The sequence below is a fragment of the Cetorhinus maximus genome, chromosome 3 (assembly GCF_964194155.1).
Source record: "Cetorhinus maximus chromosome 3, sCetMax3.hap1.1, whole genome shotgun sequence".
NCBI classification, from domain to species: Eukaryota; Metazoa; Chordata; class Chondrichthyes; order Lamniformes; family Cetorhinidae; genus Cetorhinus; species Cetorhinus maximus.
In genome coordinates, this window is record NC_135881.1 from 10,967,169 (window position 1) to 10,984,659 (window position 17,491).

At 45.7% G+C, this 17,491-nt stretch overlaps 1 protein-coding gene across 3 annotated transcripts in view; it reads right to left on the reverse strand.

Annotated features, from left to right (window-relative positions):
- LOC144675940 (E3 ubiquitin-protein ligase TRIM7-like) overlaps positions 1-17,491 on the reverse strand; it is a 254,406-nt gene that overhangs the window by 223,667 nt on the left and 13,248 nt on the right. For all 3 annotated transcript variants that reach the window (XR_013575212.1, XM_078536469.1, XM_078536462.1), the window contains one exon: positions 13,231-13,277. The gene's annotated coding sequence lies outside the window, so the exon portion shown is untranslated. The remainder of the gene's footprint in view (positions 1-13,230; positions 13,278-17,491) is intronic.

Consider the following 17,491-nt stretch of genomic DNA (forward strand, 5'->3'; position numbering starts at 1 on the left):
CCAGGGATTTTGCACAAAATCTAGGCTGGCACTCCCATGCAGCACTGTTAGGAATGCCACCTTCTGAAGCAGATATTAAACCAAGGTCCTCTCGAACCTCTCAGGTGAATATAAAAGATCCCATGGTACCAATTTGAATCAGGGAAGTTCTCTCCAGTTTCTTGGCCAATTTTTATTCCTTAACCAACATCACTAAAACCTAGCCATTGGCCAGAATCGTCCGCGCCCGTTGGCGGTAGGCACCATGGTGGGCTAGGGGGAAAGTTTGGCAGAAGGGGCAGAAATTGGTTTCACGCCAGCATGAAATCACAACGGGATCATGCGATGGTGTCCGCCATCAAGAATCCCACTAGAGGCTGGCGTGCATCTGTTAATGGGATGCAAAATAAGGCCCAACCGGAATCTTCCCCTCACACCCGATTTACTGTTATCCCGGCGGGAAAACACGCCGGCCCAGAACATATCTCGACAACTGTGACGTGCAGAAGTCGGGACTCATCTTTAGGGCCTTGCTCAGATCGTGGACATCCGAGGTGATGATGATGCTGGAGGCCTATCGCTACCACACCCTGGAGGAACACGTGCATCGCATGCTGGGTGGATCCTCATGCACATGGCTCTGCTGCGAAGCAGCTCTCAGAAGGTGGGAGGTCTCCACGCAGTAGCTTCGACTTCACTGAGGCTTTGGACCTTCAGGACTTTGCCATGGGCTAACATCATGTTCCATAGTCTCTGTTGATGCTTTGGAGCTACTTCAAAACTTCACTTACTTCGCCATGGGCTGGTACAGATGATCAGCAAGGATGGGTGGGATGGGAGAGGTAGGTCTACGTGTGCATGGGAGATGAAGTTGCACCTGTGGTGGGGGGAGTGGGGGGTGGTGGGGGGAATGAAGGTGTCAAGGGGGTGAGATTGGAAGGGGGGGAATGAAGGTGTCGGCGAGGGGTGCGATTAGGAGGGTCACGAAGGGTGTCTGGGGGGGAGGAGGGAGTATGGGGGGGAGGAGGGTGTAATGGAGGAGAATGCTGCAAGTGAGGAGGTAAGTGTAAGGGAGAATGAAGACGTAAGGTAGGGAGTTCGGAGAGTGGATGGTGTACGGAGGAGGAGGGAGTAAGGGAGGAAGAGGGAGTAAGGATGGAGGAGGGAGTAAGGATGGAGGAGGGAGTAAGGGAGGGTGAAATGTCCAGGTGAACATGCAAGGAGGGGTCTGTGGGGTCAATGACTGCCTCCTGGAGGGCGAACTCAGGGTGTGCGTGGCAGGAGGAAATGGTGAGAATGAGAGGGGGCAAAGGGAGCTGGTAGGGTGGGGACATGGAGGCAAATACAGACCCTGGGGTTGGGAAGGAGGAGGTCAATGTGGATGGGGCTGGGGTTTTTAGGAAGGTAGGGAACGTGCATGTTGACCTGAATTTCTTGGAATGACAATGGTTCGGGCTGTAGGATAACTGTAGGGAGGTCGAATGTGATGCCAGGGGGTCAACTGTGATGGCAGAAAGGGCATGGGTGACTTGGAGGAGGGGAAAGGATGGAGGACCATGTTTTTCAAATCAAAAGTGAGCGGAGCCTCGTGTTGGATGGGCACAGGTGCTACATGGGAGTGCGGTCAGTGGGTAGGTGGAGATGCCGGTCAGCTCAGATGGACAACTGAAAGTGAACCCCAGCAGGCAGCATTGAAAATACTCGGGACAGTAAGATGAGTGTGATGGATCAAGGCTCTGCATGCGTGGGACAGTGCTTGCATGAGGTTCCAAAAGGCCCTGCCACACACACACTTCCTCCAGAATTACTTGTGGTGTGGCTGCGTGCTGCTGAACTGGGAGATGCGGGGAAGGACTAGCGAAGTCTGTAAATAAAGCTGAAAGAGAAAATTACACAATATTCAGTGAAAGTGAATATATTTTCAGATTATAAAGTGACAAAATGTGTTCACCAGTGCAACCAGTTGTGATCAGAATTTCTTAACCTTTCTAGGCCTACCACTTCTTCTAGGTTCTGCCTTGACATCTGCAGCAGGTGGAGACAGCCTGTGCAATGTTGGCCCTGTTGCCTATGATGACTTTGGCGTGCATCTTTGGAGAGCTGAGGCCTGGAGGGCCCCAGCTTGCTTTGGCTGCCCTCCTGTGGACCAGCTGCTCCCTCTGCGGTGACAGAGGATGAGGTTGAGGGGGTCACAGGCAAAGTGGACTCGGAGGGAGAGGACAGCCTGTGAGATTCCCAAGTGGATGACTCAGGGGTGTCCAGCTGCCGCTCCTCCTCCCTTCGGTTGCCTGAGGTCCCCGGCTTGACACCTTGAGGGAAGGAGCACCTGGAGGGATGTTGAGGTGCCCCGTTTCCTTCTTGCGTTGCCACTGCAGGAGCTCACCCATGGCTCCCGCGATAGAGTGCAGGTCTACACACATCTTCACGCTCTGCTGGACCAGGGTTTCCATGGTGTCCACCATCCTTCCCATGGAGACCTCCACATGTGCACATGTGGGCACCACTTCATCAGAGAACAGGCGGATGCACTTCTCCGACTTGCGTGGCACTCTGATCAGGGCTTCCAACAGCTCTGCATGATGTTCTCGGGTCTTCTACTGACTGTCCAACGATGAGTTGGGAGGCCGAATCCAGAGGCTCATCATCTGACTTGGACCTCACAGATGGCTCTGCCCCAGAAGTCCTCTGAGTGTCGGGGTGCTTGGCTGAACCTGCCTCGTCCTGCTGCAGACACGTGTCCATGCGGTGACCACCAGATTGTGAACCCCAGCCTGTTCTGGATCTTTAAGTCCCACCGAGGTGTGTGTTTCTGTGCTGGTGGAGGGTGTGGGTAAGCTCTTTGACGGGTCTTCCAGGCTGCTTATTTCCAGCCCTTCAATGGAGGAGGTGTCCTCTTGGCTGGAGGTGAGGTCCTGTATGGAGCTGAAGGACTGGCTGGCTGAGGGCGTCAGTCGCATGGTAGAGCTCCCTGTGAACCAAAGTAGAGACAATTAGTGCATGGCTGCAGAGTCAAAAACAGGAGAGAGAGCACTTACAGTTGCACTGAGAGAGGAATGATCTGGGAGTGGATCCTGTGTTCGCTGCCGACCACACTGTCATCGCAGGCGCAGTCCACGTCTTTACTAGTCAGCGCAATGGCATGCTCCTCAAAGTGAGTGAGGGATGTATTGTTGGCCACTACACACCCTGTCTGGGCCCTGTCCCTCCTGTTGTGAACCAGCTTCTCCTGGATGAAAAGGAGAGAGTGTGAGCAGGATGCATGTCACTGAGTAGAATGTTTGTGTGGTGAGCGGAGCAATGGATGGGATGAGGACATGAGCTCGAGAGGATATGAGCCTGATGGAGATGTGAGGGTGTGTATGAGAGTTAGTGGTGTTGTCCCTTTAGGTGTGAGATACCTGTGGATGTGTGATGGGTTTGTGAGTGTGAGAGTTCAGAGTGATGAAGTTGACTTACCCTGGCGGAACGCATGAGAGCATTCATCCTCTTCCTGCACTGGATGGCTGACTTCCTCTGTGCTCTGTTGGCTGCTGCCATTGCCTCCCACGCCAGATTAGTGACTCTGGTGGACCTCCTGCGGCTAAAGATTTATTCATTCATGGGATGTGGACTTAGCTGGCTGGGCCAGCATTTATTGCCCATCCCTAGTAGGTGGTGGTGAGCTGCCTTCTTGAACCGCTGCAGTCCATGTGGTGTACGTACACCCACAGTGCTGTTAGGAATGGAGTTCCAAGATTTTGACCCAGCTACAGTGAAGGAACGGCGATAGATTTCCAAGTCAGGATGGGGAGTGACTTGGAGGAGAACTCCCAAGTGGTGGTGTTCCCATCTATCTGCTGCCCTTGCCCTTCTAGATGGTAGCGGTTGTGGGTTTGGAAGGTGCTGTCGAAGGAGCCTTGTGAATTCCTGCAGTGCATCTTGTAGATGGTACACACTGCTGCTACTGTGCGTTAGTGGTGGAGGGAGTGAATATTTGTGGATGTGGTGGCAATCAAGAGGACTGCTTTGTCCTGGATGGTGTCAAGCTTCCTGAGTGTTGAGGGAGCTGCACTCATCCAGGCAAGTGGGGAGTATTCCATCACACTCCTGACTTGTGCCTTGTAGCTGGTGGACAGGCTTTGGGGAGTCAGGAGGCAAGTTACTCGTCGCACGATTCCTAGCCTCTGGCTTGCTCTTGTAGCCACAGTATTTATATGGCTAGTCCAGTTCAGTTTCTGGTCAACGGTAATCCCCAGGATGTTGATAGTGGGGGATTCAGTGATGGTAATGCCATTGAACATCGAGGGGCGATGGTTGGATTCTCTCTTGTTGGAGATGGTCATTGCCTGACGCTTGTGTGGTGCGAATGTTACTTGCCACTTGTCAGCCTAAGCCTGGATATTGTCCAGATCTTGCTGCATTTGGACATGGACTGCTTCAGTTTCTGAGGAGTAGTGAATGGTGCTGAACATTGTGCAATCACCAGCGAACATTCCCACTTCTGACCTTGTCATGGAAGGAAAGTCATTGATGAAGCAGCTGAAGATGGTTGGGTCGAGGACACTACCCTGAGGAACTCCTGCGGTGCTGTCCTGGAGCTGAGATGACTGACCTCCAACAACCACAACCATCTTCTTTTGTGCTAGGTATGACTCCAACCACTGGAGACTTAACCCCTGATTCCCATTGACTCCAGTTTTGCTAGGGCTCCTTGATGCCACACTCAGTCAAATGCTGCCTTGATGTCAAGGGCAGTCACTCTCACCTCATCTCACCTCAGGAGTTCAGCTCTTCTGTTCATGTTTGAGCTAAGGCTGTAATGAGGTCAGGAGCTGAGTGGCCCTGGCAGAACCCAAAGTGGGTGTCAGTGAGCAGGTTGTTGCTAAGCAAGTGCCACTTGATAGCACTGTTGATGACCCCTTCCATTACTTCACTGACGATCGAAAGTAGACTGATGGGGCGGTAATTGGCTGGGTTGGATTTGTCCTTTTTGTGTACAGGACATACCTGGGCAATTTTCCACATAGCCAGGTAGATGCCAGTGTTGTAGCTGTACTGGAACAGCTTGGCTAGGGGTGCGCCAAGTTCTGAAGCACAAGTCTTCAGTTCTATTGCCAGAATATTGTCAGGGCCCATGGCCTTTGCAGTATCCAGTGCATTAAGCCGTTTCTTGGTATCACGTGTAGTGAATCAAATTGGCTGAAGATTGGCATCTATGATGCTGGGGACCTCCAGAGGAGGCCGAGATGGACCATTCATTCGGCACTTCTGGCTGAAGATTGTAGCAAATGCTTCAGCCTTATCTTTTGGACTGATGTGTTGGGCTCCTCCATCATTGAGGATGGGGATATTTGTGGAGCCTCCTCCTCCAAGGAGTTGTTTAATTGTTCACAACCATTCACAACTGGATGTGGCAGGACTGCAGAGCTTAGATCTGACCCATTGGTTGTGGGATCACTTAGCCCTGCCTATCACTTGCTGCTTATGCTGTTTGGCATGCAAGTAGTCCTGTGTTATAGCTTTACCATGTTGACACCTCATTTTCAGGTATGCCTGGTGCTGCTCCTGGCATGCTCTCCTGCACTCTTCATTGAACCAGGCTTGATCCCCTGGCTTGATGGTAATGGTAGAGTGGGGGATATGCCGGGCCATGAGGTTACAGATTGTGTTCGAGTACAATTCTGCTGCTGCTGATGGCCCACAGCACCTCATGGATGCCCAGTCTTGAGTTGCTATATCTGTTCGAAATCTATCCCATTTAGCATGGTGGTAGTGCCACACAACACAATGGAGGGTATCCTCAATGTGAAGGCGGGACTTCATCTCCACAATGACTGTGCGGCAGTCACTCCAACCGATACTGTTAAAGACAGATGCACCTGCGGCAGGCATGTTGATGAGGATGAGGTCAAGTATGTTTTTCCCTCTTGTTGGTTCCTTCACCACCTGCCTCAGACCCAGTCTAGCAGCTATGTCATTTAGGACTCGGCCAGCTCGGTCAGTAGTGGTGCTACCGAACCACTCTCGGTGATGGACTTTGAAGTCCCCCACCCAGAGTACATTCTGTGCCCTTGCCACCCTCAGTGCTTCTTCCAAGTGGTGTTCAACATGGAGGAGCACTGATTCATCAGCTGAGGGAGGGTAGTACATGGTAATCAGCAGGAGGTTTCCTTGTCCATGTTTGACCTGGTGCCATGAGACTTAATGGGGTCTGGAGTCAACGTTGAGGACCCCCAGGGCAACTCCCTCCTGACTGTACACCACTGTGCTGCCACCTCTGCTGGGTCTGTCCTGCCAGTGGGACAGAACACCCCAGGGATGGTGATGGTGGTGTCTGGGACATTATCTGTAAGGTATGATTCCATGAGGATTACTATGTCAGGCTGTTGCTTGACTAGTCCATGAGACAGCTCTCCCAGATGGAGATGCGTACTAGCCCCCAGATGTTAGTAAGGAGGACTTTGCAGGGTCAACAGGGCTGAGATTGCTATTGTCATTTCCGGTGCCTAGGTCGATGCTGGGTAGTCAATCCGGTTTCATTCCTTTTTTGTGACCTTGTAGTGGTTTGTTACAACTGGGTAACTTGCTAGGGCCATTTCAGAGGGCATTTGAGAGTCAACTACATTGCTGTGGGTCTGGAGTCACGTGTAGTGCAAATCTGGGACGATTCCGCCCATTATCATATTGCTGTTTGTGGGAGCTTGCAAATTGGCTGCCGTGTTTCCCACATTAAATAGTTACTGCCCTTCAAAAGTATACACTGGAGAGAGTTTCAAGAATAATTGTGGGATTCTCTGTCTTCCACAGCTGCAGCTGGAGGAGACAGATGAACAGGACGAAGCCTCCTTCAACAAGGAACAGCTGGCCAAGGGTGAGGCCAAAGCTCGGGGCGGGGGAGGCAATGGCAGCCTTTACAGTGAGAAATGCAAGACACAAAATAACTGTGCACATTTCAGCTGGATTGCTCAGTCCCTGCCCTGAACACTGAAAACAAACTACTCTGTGCCAACAATCCTGTTAATCTCAGTCACCATTCCCTTAATCCTCCCTCTCTAACACTGAAATTATTCTGCCAATTTTTTCATCTATGACTTCCTGATGAGGCAGATCTGTAAACTGCTCTACAAACACACAAGAGTGTAAAAATTCCCTGGCAGGAGGAAGTAGGGGCATTGTCATTTCCATGGGGTTGCAGTTCATCACTTCCACCGATCTCAGTAGCCCCTCATAACTCTCTTTTGCAGGAAATGATAGTGTATAACAAAGGGAGAAAGAGAATCAGGAATATGGAACCAAGGTGGGTAAATGTATCTAACTGAGGGGGTTGAATGGCCTCCTCCTGTTCCTGTGTTCCTCTAAGACGGTAGGAACCCCCAGTCATTGTGGCCTTCACCCAAATGGCGCAGGAGGCAACCAAAATTTGTGGTATCCCAAGAACTGATAACATTTGAAAGGATTTGGCTGGTGGCTTCTCTTACCAGAGTTACTGCTCATCACTTGAACCCCTACATTAACTACAAGTAATTGCATCTTCGAGACAACTTTAAAACATGAACATGTGTTATCAAGCCTTGAATGTAACTGTCCAGCCTATCAATGCCATTCTAATTCTTGACACTCTCTTCTTTCCCCAAGTAATTGTCAGCAGCAAAAACCTGATCAGAAATCCTTGAATTTTATTAATTCAATTCATTATTGAATTATGGGCATCATTAGTAAGGCAGGAATTTATTGACCATCCCTCGTTCTCCTGATGTAACAATTTGATCCAACTGAGTGTCTTGCAAGCCACTTCAGAGGGCAGTTACAAGTCAGGCACGTTGGTTTGGGACTGGAGTCACATACGGATAAGTAAGATGGCAAATTTACGGGTAACATTTTTTTTTTGTCCCTCAAGCACTATCACTAAAAACAGTTTATCACATATGAACAACAAGGAACATATGAACAAGGGGTAGAAGTAGGCCATTCAGCCCCTTGAGCCTGCTCCGCCGTTTAATAAGATCATGGCTGATCTGATAGTAACCTCAAATCTGCATTCCGCCTACCTCCGATAACCAATCACTTACTTGCTTACCAAAAATCAATCCACCTCTGCCTTAAAAATATTCAAAGATTCTGCTTCCACCAGCTTTTCGGGAAGAGTTCCATAGAATCACGACCTTCTGAAAGAAAAAAATTCACCTCATCTCCATTTTAAATGGGTGACCCCTTATTTTTAAATCCTGACCCTTAGTTCTAGATTCTCCCACAAGAGGATAATATCCTCTTCACATTCACCCTGTCAAGTCCCTTCAGGATCTTGTATGTTTCAATCAAGTCGCCTCTTACTCTTCTAATCTCCAGTGGATACAAGCCTAGTTTGCCCAACCTTTCCTCATAAAGACAACCCACCCATTCCAGGTATTAGTCTGGTAAACCTTCTCTGAACTGCTTCCAACACATTTACATCCTTCCTTAAATAAGGTGACTAATACTGTACACAGTACAATGGTTGTTTATCAGACCTTGTTGTGCACAAAATAATTTCAATGGTTTCCACATTACAACAGTGACTACACTTCAAAATATTTCATTGGCTGTAAAATACTTGGCAATGACCTGAGGTCTTGAAAGGCGCTATATAAATGCAAGTCTTTGTTTCTTTCTCTAGAAATAAAATCTAGCATGGCGAGCAAGTACTACAGAGTAGTCGTGAGAGCTGCTGTGAATCTGCAAGGCTAAAATCATTGTGGGTATAATCTGGCAGTTCTACAATTAAATGAAATCCCTGCAGCGCAGACTGTTTCATTCTCTGCAAACCTCCAGAGTAGAACTACCCAACATCACATTTTATAGTTCTTACAGGGTTCAAAATGTTGTTTCTTTTAACAATTGTTTAAAGAAAGTAACATTAATTTTAATAGACTTCTCTGTTTTAAAAAATAAACAGCCCCTTGCAATATCTTTCAGTTAAAACGGGTGGGAATTATTTGAATTTTTTTTCTGAAGAAAACATAAAAAAATTAAATATTCTGTTCAAGTGAATGTGAATATTTAAAGTTCTGAAGACCAGTTTAGGAAGCAGCCTGTTAATAGTCGTAGAAATGGAGAAAAAACAAATTGACTGAAGAAAACTAAGCCTGCATCCAAAAGAAATTAATTGGCCAATTCATTTCAATGCATGCACCAACTTTAGTGCAACACTTCAGTGCTTCTTTCCTGAGAGTCAAGGAGCTCTCATCATAGAACCATTACAGCACAGGAGGCCATTCAGCCATTTGGGTCCATGCCGGCTCTTTGTAGAGCAATCCAGTCAGTCCCACTCCCCTGCTCGGTCCCCATAACCCTGCAAGTTTATTTCCTTCAAATGCCTATTCAATTTCATTTTGAAATCATCTCTGTTTCACCACCCTCTTGGGTAGCGAATTCCAGGTCATTACCGCTCGCTGTGTAAGTATTTACTTCTCAGAAATTTAATGACTAAACACCAGAAGAAAGCATTAAAAAATATAAAAGCTCCTCAGACTGTCTGATATTTCTTGCTTTCACAGTTTGAAATCTGTTATATTATAATCTGCTTGACTGTTTTGTGCTTTTTTTAAAATATCACAAAACCTCCACTCTGATTGTGGGTGTTAAGAATCCTATCTCACACAAAGAAAGAAAATACATGTGAAGCTTAATTCCATTTCAGTTCACATACTGGAGTGTACTGGAGGACTAGCACATTCCTACATAGAGCGAGAGGAGCGAACTTTCACTCCTGAGTCAGGAGCACAGAAATGGTAAAATTCTTGACTCAGCAAATGCAACTCAGGAGGAGTAAGTGCCCTGGATAGGGTGGGGTGGGGGGGGAAACAGGTGTTACAGGGAGTCGGGCTTTCTGCCTCCAGAAACAGTGTGGAGGCAGCTACAGGGGCTTCCGAGTGCCGAGATGGGTTGGATAAAAGGCCTGCCATGGGGCTCTGGGACCTTGACCCAGTTACAATAAAAACAAGAAAACAAAAAATTCTCACCCCACACAGACTCATGCCACCCCACACCCCCAACACGGTCCCTCGTATCCTCCAAGCCAGCCTATGCCCCTCTACCCACCTCATGGCCTCTCATACCCTCCAAGTCAACCTATGCCCCTCTACCTACACCTATTGCATCTCATACCCTCCTTAACAACCTATGCCTCTCTACCCACCCCCATGACCCTATATAGCCCCTGTGCCAACTTAGCGCCAATTGATGCAAACCCATGAATCCCTCACATCCACATGGTCCTTTATTGGTCCTATGTCAACTTAATGCCAAGTCATGCCAACCATTTACCTCACACCCACCACCCTGTGCCCTTCCACCCTCCATGCTAACAATGCAGTATCCACCATGGGCAGACCTCAGGAGTCATGGTGAGATAAAATAAAATAAATTTCTAAGTGTCTATTGTAGACTTCACTTTTTTTAGATACTCCCATTCATAAAAACCCATTCAATACATTAAATCAAGTTAAAATCAAGAACTTAAAATCAAGTACATTTAAAATAAAGTAAAGTAAAATAAAGTTTTCCCCTAAAACTTTAAAGGGATTGGGGATCTAAATGACTTGAAAGGTTAACAGTTCCACTGAGCTTATCTACTTTTTACGCACATTCATGTCTACTCTCAACAGTCTATCTACCTCTGCGGTAAAGAATTCCACAGATTGACTACCCTCAAAGAAGAAATTCCTCCTCATCTCTGTTTTAAATGGGCACTCCCTTACTCTGAGATTATGCCCTCTGTCCTAGACTCTCCCACAAGGGGAAACAACCTCTCAGCATCTACCCTGTCAAGCCCCCTAAGAATCTTATATGTTCCAATAAGGTCACCTCTCATTCTTTCAAACTCCAATGAGTACAGGCCCAACTAACTCAACCTCTCCTCATAAGAAAATCCCTCCATCCCCGGGATCAACCTAGTAAACCTTCTCTGGACTGCCCCCAATGCCACTATATCTTTCCTTAGATAAGGGGACCAAAACTGTTCACAGTATTCTAGGTGTGGGCTAACTAATGCCTTGTATAGTTTTAGCAAGACTTCCCTCTTTTATAAAAACAAAAAACTACTGCGGATGCTGGAAATCCAAAACAAAAACAGAATTACCTGGAAAAACTCAGCAGGTCTGTCAGCATCGGCGGAGAAGAAAAGAGTTGACGTTTCGAGTCCTCATGACCCTTCAACAGAACAGAACAGAACAGTTCTGTTGAAGGGTCATGAGGACTCGAAACGTCAACTCTTTTCTTCTCCGCCGATGCTGCCAGACCTGCTGAGTTTTTCCAGGTAATTCTGTTTTTGTTCCCTCTTTTATACTCCATTCCCTTTGAAATAAAGGCCAACATTCCATTTGCTTTACCTATTACCCAGCTTTTTGGGGTTCATGAACGAGGACCCCCAAATCCCTCTGTGCTGCAGCCTTCTTCAGTCTTTCTTCATTTAAATAATATTCAGCTCCTCTATTCTTCCTGCCAAAGTGTATAACCTCAAGCTTTCCCACATTATATTCTATTTGCCACATTTTTGCCCATTCACTTAACCTGTCTATATCCCTCTGTAGACTCTTTGTGTCATCCTCGGCACTTGCCTTCCCATTTATTTTCATGTCATCCTCAAACTTGACGATAGTACATTCATTTCCCTCATCCAAGTCATTAATATATGTTGGAAATAATTGTGGCCCCAGCACTGATCCCTATGGCACTCCACTAGTTACAGGTTGCCATCCTGAAAATGCCCCCCTGTATCCCAACTCTCTGTCTTCTCTTCGTTAGCCAGTCCTCTATCCATGCTCATATACTACCCCCAACACCATGGGCTCTTATCTTATTAAGTAGCCTTCTGTATGGTACCTTATCGAACGCCTTTTGGAAATCCAAATATATTACATCTACTGGTGTATCTATCCTGCTTGTTACCTCCTCAAAGAATTCTAATAAATTTGTCAGGCATGATTTCCCCTTCATGACTCTGCTTGATTAGATAATGCATTTCTAAATGCTCTGCTAGTACATCCTTTATAATAGATTCCAACATTTTCCCAATGACAGATGTTAAGCTAACTGGCCTATAGTTATCTGTTTTTTGTCTCCCTCCCTTTTTGAATAAAGGTGTTACATTATTTCTACTCCAACTTTGTATGTTCATATGTCCAAATACCTCCGGCTGCTTTAGACCTTTCCCCCAAATGTCTAAGGTCCACGAGTCCAATTTTGGACATCCCAGTTACGAATATTGCATCTGCTTGAAGGCCGCTACTCATCTGCATCTGATGGATGTGCAAACTACAACTTGTCCATTACCCCCACCGAGAGAAAATTGTAGGTACTGGGTTCAGGGGCAGGACTTCTGGATTCTGGAATCATGGTTCTGGAGACATATTGGCTGAGGCGTGGAGCCCTTCCAGCTTTGCGAAAATTAGGGCCATAAGATATGCTCTGACAAAAGATCATTGACTTAAAACATTAACTCTGTTTCTCACTCCACAGATGTTGCCTTACCTGCTGAGTATTTCAAGCATTTTCTTTTTCTATTATGATAAGAAACAAGTTCATTATCCAACTCTACTTAGTTCTGACCTTCCTTATGTGGGAACCTAGGAACAAAAGTAGGCCATTCAGCCCCTCAAGCTTGTTCTGTTATTCATTGTACATGGCTGGCCTATCTCTCAACTCTATTTATCCACCTTTGATCCATATCTCTTGATACCTTTAGCTGATAAAAATCCGTCGCTGTCAGTATTGAAAATTTCAATTGACCCATTCTCCATAGACTTTTTGGGGAGAGTGCATCTTGTAGATGGTACACACTGCAGCCATGGTGGTGGAGGAAATGAATGTTTCATTTGCTGGATGGCCTGTTGATCGAGTGGCCGCTTTGTCCTGGATGGTGTTGAACTTCGTGAGTATTGTTAGTAGTGCATTTGACTAGGCAAACACCTTCCCATGGTTTGTGGGAGCCTGAGAGTAGGCCTTTCATGTGACCTCTTGACCACAAGTGGAAAGCCAGATCCTGGAGGGGGTGGGGGGAGGGTTAACATTAGACAGTAAATACCTTCACTAAAATTTAAAGCAAAAGCAGTGAAAGGCATTTGCTATTGTGCTCGTCATGGATGTAGAACAGAGACATTCTCAGTGAGTCTGTTCTATTTCCAGGCTCTGAGCAAGCTTTATACAATAAAGGCAGTCAAGAGGAGTAACACTTGGTGACAGCATTCTTATCCCATACCCCTAATGAGGAGAGTACTATATATGTAGCGCTGTTACCTTCAGTTGTTATTTTCTTCTGAAGACAGGAACACCAATATTCAGAGCTGTGGAGTGGAAAAGCACAGGTTTCAATATCAAGTTCTTTCCAGTCAGAGCTGGGCTGACTAAGGAGATTACACATCTCTGAACAGGCTGCAACAACTTGCATCTTTAACATAAAAAACTGCTCCAAGGGACTTCACAGAAATTTAATCAGAAAAAAACTGACATCGAACCAAAGAAGGTATTAGGACAGGTGCTAATTAGGACCAAATGCCTGGCCAGAATGGTAGGTTTTATTGAGCATTTTAAAAGAGGGAAATGAGGTGGAGAAACAAATTGTTTTAGGGAAAAAATTCCTGAGCTTAGGGCCTTGATAGCTGAAGGTACAGCGGCCATGGTGGGGCAAAGGATGTTAGGAATGCACAAGAGTGTAGAATTTAAAGAACCCAAAAATTTACGGAGGGTTATGAGATTTGGGAGGCTTCAGAGCTATGGAGGGAAAAGGCCATGGAGGGATTTCAACAAAAGGATGAAAATTTTAAACTTGTAGCATTGAAGGACTGGTTCCAATCTAGGTCAGCAAGCACAAGGGTAATAGGTGAAACAGGTGGCAGAATTTTGAATCAGTTCAAGTTTATGGAGGGTCAAAGATGGGAGTTAATCTTAGATGCAACAAAAGCATCAATGAGAGTTTTAGCAGCAAATGGAATGAGGCGGGGTGAAGACACGTAATATTACATAGGTGGAAGTAAGTGGTCTGTGATGGATATGGGATTGGAAGCTCAATTCAAAGCCAACAAAAAAAATGAGGTTGTGGAAAGTCTGGTTCAGCCTGAGACTGTGGCCAGGGAGGGAAATGGAATTGGTGGCTAAGGAAGGAGTTTGCAGTAGGAATGAAGACAATGGCTTTGGTCATCCCAATGCTTAATTTGTAGAAATTTCTACTCACCCAGTATTTGATGTTGGACAATCAACCTGACAACACAGGTACTGAAGGGATGGAGAGAGATAGAACTGAGTAGAGTTGGATATCATTTGTGTACATGTGAAAACTGATGTGTTTTTGGATGATGTCACTGAGCAGCAGCATCTAGATGAGAACTAAGAGAGAGCCAAGGATAGGATTGGAATACTCGCCACTTGCCTGGATGAGTGCAGCTCCAACAACACTCAAGAAACCCGACACCATCCAGGACAAAGCAGTCCATTTAATTGGCACCTCATCCGCCATCTTAAACATTCACTCCCTCCACTATCAGAGCACAGTGGCAGCTGTGTGTACCATTCAGAAGATGCAAACAGCAGCTCACCAAGGCTCCTTCGACAGCACCTTCCAAACCTGCAATCTCTCCCAACTAGAAGGACAATGGCAGCAGATGCTTGGCAATACCACCACCTGTAAATTACCCTGCAAGTCATACACTTCCCTGACTTGGAACTATATCGCTGTTCCTTGACTAGCGCTGGGTTAAAAACTCCCTTCCTAACAGCACTGTGAGTGTACTTACACCAGATAGATTGGAGCATTTCAAAAAGGCAGCTCACCACTATCTTCTCAAGGGCAGTTAGAGATGGGCAATAAATGCTGGCCTTGCCAGTGACACACACATCTCACAAACAAATGAAGTAAAATTTCTGGGGGTCTTCAGTAATAACAGGAGCAGGAAGAGAAGCTATTGAAAGAGGTTGTCTGTTTATGACTAGATAAATTAAGAGTGGAACCAGGAGAGGGCATTCCCATGCAACCTGGACAACAGAGAAGAGGAAGATGGTGTGATCAACCATCTCAAGGCTGCAGACAGGTTAAGAAGGATGAGGAAGGATAATCACATAGGATGTCATTTTTGCTGTGGCAGGGAACGAAACCCTATTGGTAAGATTCAAAAATGGAAAATTAAATTGGAAAAACTGGGCAAAGGTGTAGAGATATGGCTCTTAAGGTGTGTTTCCATTGTGCCTCATAGTAGTTAGCCAGGTGCTTTGACCCAGCTTCTGCCTGTCTTCCCAACAAGAGTCACAGATGGCCTCACAGTTAAATGTGTTTTTAATATATGAAATTTATATTACTGTATATAAAAAAATTACATGAACATTTTAGCAGTTCTAAGTATCAAAGTGTGATTCAAGAGGTGCAATTATCAATCACACCTTTAGAATAAATAAAGAATAGTGATGGTGTACTACTGACGTTTTTCAAAATGATAAATAATTTATAAGCACTGCAGGTTTAAGAAATGTGATGTTTCTTACATATGATGTAATGTGAAGTAATCCAGAATACATTGTTGCTGCAAGATCCTTTATTTATTGCAAAAGTATTTACTCTTTAAATGTGGAACAAGAGTACAGGACAATTCTAATACTGTCTAATTAGTACCTTCACATAGAAAGCAAAGGCCATGTAGCTCAAGCAAATGTCAGTGGGAATTAGGTTGGAAGGAACTCAACTCCGAAACTGCTGACTACAGAACAATATTGGAAGGAAGTCAAGATCTTGTTATCTCTTGCTTTTTTGGCAATAGGAATGATGAATGGTGCAAGGCAAGAGTGAGTAATCACCACAGGGTAGGAAAAGGTTGGTGAAAGCAAATGGACCCAAAAGCTCCAGGTCACTTCTCAGTCTATGTTGAAGTTGCAGCCATCAGCCAAGGTGGCAGTAGGGGCTCTATAACTGACCTTCCAACAAATGGACTGGGAAGAACAAGATCCGGGCAGGTGTGATGCCTCTATTGTTGAACAGCCCTGCCAACAGTCATTGTTTAGGTCTGTATATAAGGAATGGGCATTTGGGCAAGGTACAACTCAAAGAACTGTACCACAGAAAGGAGTCCACACTTTAAAGAGAGGATGAGGGAATTAACATTCGTTTTTGTGAAAAATAATCTCTTTTCTTTTACATGTCTTGTGGCAAAATGTAATATTTTACTGCGACAGCTGTTGGTTATGTGGAAATGGCCAGTGGGTGACTTGTCAACTGATTTTTATCTCTCTTCCTGGGTGAAAGATCCAAGTTGTACTTGGTAAATCTGTCCGATGATCTGTTTGACATTGAGAACTCACTGGGGAGGTAAAGTTGATTTTGTGCAATAGTGTAATTGGGGCAAACCGGTAGCTTACATCACTCCCAATTTTCATTTATGTTGACTTCAGTACGAGCTGCTAATCCACTACCTCTCTTTTTCTTTTTCACTATCACACAAAATCAAAATTACCTCCACTGTGTGGTAATAGCAGGTGCACCAGAACAGCAAAGTTCTGTATGAACAAGCAGCCCTGAGAACCCTTCTTTGAAAATGAAGGAGAAAACTCAGACTGCATTTCAATGGTGCAACACGTTTGTATTTGACGCAATAGAGGGCATATATTTCTATAAGAAGAGATCCAGGTTTCAGCATATCCTGTGGAGTGAAAAAGACAAACATCCCAAAGAACTTTACAGTCAATGAAATACTTTTGAATCGTAGCCACTATTGTTATGCAAGAAACATGGCATACAATTGCAGACAGCAAGGTCCCACAATATGATAATGAGCAGATAATCTGTTTCTAGGTGTTGTCAGAGATAAATATTGGCCAGGACACCAGGAAGAACTCGCCTGCTCTTTAGAAAAATAGTGCCATGGATCTTCTGCTAAAACTTGAGAGGGCAGACCAGGTCTCAGTTTAAAGTTTCATCCAAAAGATGGCATCGCTGAGAGTGCAACACTCCCTCAGTGCCCACCTCTGCAGTGGAATTTGAATCCACAACTGATGACTCAGAGGCAAGAATGCTACCAACTGTCATTTCCATGATCCATGTCCCAGAACTCCCTGTTTGAATATCTCCAATTGTTTAACACCCGGTGAACAGAACTGATATGATCCCAGTCAACCTCACAAATCACATTCGCTATGATTGTAACTGTGTTGCACCATACTACCTCTTTGTGGCTTTTGACACAGTCGACCATAGCATCATATTCCAATGTCCTTCCTCTGTTGTCCACCTTGTTGGGATTACCCTCTCCTCGTTCTGTTCTTTACCCATCTGATTGAAGCCAGAGCATTTGCACCTCCAGCTCTTGCACTATTACCTCCAGAGTCTCCCTCTTCTTAATCTACAGGTTGCCTTGTGATGATGCTACCTGCAGACAGTCAGCTTCTTTATGTGCGCTGATGGCATAGATCTATCTTGTGACGCCTCTCCTGACCCCTCCACTGCCACTGTGTTGTCAGATTTGACATCCAGTTTTGGATGAGCTTCAATTTTCTTAAGCTAAATATGGGGAATTCCATA